A 2,500-nucleotide genomic window follows, 5' to 3' on the forward strand; every position below is an offset into this window, starting at 1 on the left:
GGGAAAGAGAGAGGGGAGAGAGAGAGAGGGAGGGAGAGAGAGAGGGTAGAGAGGGAAAGAGAGAGGGGAGAGGGAGAGAGAGGGAGTGAGAGAGGGAGCGAGAGAGGGGGAGAGGGAAAGAGAGAGGGGGGAGAGGGTGAGAAAGAGGGGGGGGGGAGGAGAGGATGACGGAAAGAGAGAGAGGGGGGGAACCTTGGTGTGTGGGTGGATGGGAGCGTCACTACGTGGTGTGTGGAAGTGGGGGGGGAGGGGTGGCATTTCAGGAATGTGGGAACGTGGGAATTGTTAGTTGTCGGGTAATAAGAGTGGTGTGTCGGCGTATCAAAGATGTTTGATTTCTGGTTTGGTGGGTGCGCGGATTGCCGTTTAACGTGTCACGGCTGTCTAAACACACACGCGCCTTGAATAAGTCGTCTACGTTAATTAAGTCGTCTTCAATTGCACGGCACATACACATACATTCATTTCACACACACACACGCGCGCGCGCGCTGTATATGCACAAGAACACACACACATACGCATTGACCCCATTGTGGATTGTTGTTCTGTACAGGATTATAGACATGACAAGACAAGACAACACACACAAACACATGCACACGCACCCACGCACGCACGCACGCACGCGCGCGCGCGCGCACACACACACACACCAGGGAGAGAGAGATGGAGGGTCTCTAACACTACTTGCTTCATTTCAGTACCGACAGGCTCTTTACTGATGGCGTTATGCTATGCTATGCTATGCTATGCTATGTTATGATACGCTACACCACACTGTACTCCACTGCACTCGGCTGCACTCTACCTGTGTACGCTATGCAGTGCCATACCATATCGTGCTACTGCTATGTTATGCTATGCCATGCTATCATTCATTCATTCCATGGCTTGGCTGTAGTTCCGCAAACGAAGACTTCGGATGAGGGCTGTCCACGTCCGCTGCAGGCTCGCTGATGGCTGAGCTATAATTAAACAAATGCACTGGTCTGCATTATACTGCGTAACACTCAAACTACACAATGATACCAGCTAATTTCGGAATACGAAAATAAAACTCACGATGTGCTTGTCAGATATATACATATACCCTGTCTCAGACTTCCTTCGTTATTGCATTTGTTTTAACTCTCTCCATACGAACGGCGAAAGAGACGACGTTAACAGCGTTTCACCCCAGTTACCATCATCAAAATATTGCAAGCGGAAGGCTCTTATACTGAAGAGGTGAATGTTGACAAAGAATACCACAATTCTGACGACGGAAGCTAAAGGTTGGGTCATTCAGACACACACTGGACATCCGAGGATCCGAGGGGTCTGTGCAGAGGAGAAGAGAGGACTGGCCGTACTGAGTGAGTTAAACAAATGCACTGGTCTGCATTATACTGCATAACACTCAAACTACACAATGATACCAGCTAATTTCGGAATACGAAAATAAAACTCACGACTGATGTGCTTGTCAGATATATGATACATATACACTGTCTCAGACTTCCTTCGTTATTGCATTTGTTTTAACTCTCTCCATACGAACGGCGAAAGAGACGACGTTAACAGCGTTTCACCCCAGTTACCATCATCAAAAATTGCAAGCGGAAGGCTCTTATACTGAAGAGGTGAATGTTGACAAAGAATACCACAATTCTGACGACGGAAGCTAAAGGTTGGGTCATTCAGATACCCACTGGACATCCGAGGGGTCTGTGTAGAGGAGAAGAGAGGACTGGCCGTACTGAGTGAGTTCAAGTGAACAGTGTGTGATGACCAGAGGTGTTAAAACGTTGAAATTAAAGACCTCATAATCTTTCACGGCCAGTAGGGCAGTGAATTCAGATCCACTGTGTTCAGGGCTGGTCGTAGGAAGGCCGGAAAGCCAATCCTCCGTCACCTCAGTTCCGTCGCTTTTAACCTTTTTGATTGATTGATTGATTGATATGGATACTCAAGTTATATAGCGCCTATCCTCGGTCGGAGATCAAGCTCTAATCGCTTTACAAACACGGAGTAATTTACACGACAGTCTGCCTACCTGGGTAGAGCCGACTGACGGCTGCCATTGGGCGATCTTCATTCGTTTCCTGTGTCATTCAGTCAGATTTCAGGCACGCACACATACGCACTCAGACAAACATGTAACATTTAACATTTTACGTGTATGACCGTTTTGTTTATTTACCCCGCCATGTAGGCAGCCATACTCCGTTTTCGGGGGTGTGCATGCTGGGTATGTGTTTGTTTCCATAACCCAAACACTGACATGGATTACAGGATCTTTAACGTGCGTATTTGATCTTCTGCGTGTGTATACACACGAAGGGGGTTCAGGCACTGGCAAGTCTTGCACATAATTATGTTGACCTGGGAGATCGGAAACAAATCTCTACTCTTTACCCACCAGGCGCCCGGTTACCGAGATTCGAACCCGGAACCCTCAGACTAAAACCGGTCTAACACTTTAACTCACTCAGTACGGCCAGTCCTCTCTTCTCCT

The sequence above is a fragment of the Babylonia areolata genome, chromosome 2 (genome assembly GCF_041734735.1).
Source record: "Babylonia areolata isolate BAREFJ2019XMU chromosome 2, ASM4173473v1, whole genome shotgun sequence".
NCBI lineage: Eukaryota > Metazoa > Mollusca > Gastropoda > Neogastropoda > Buccinidae > Babylonia > Babylonia areolata.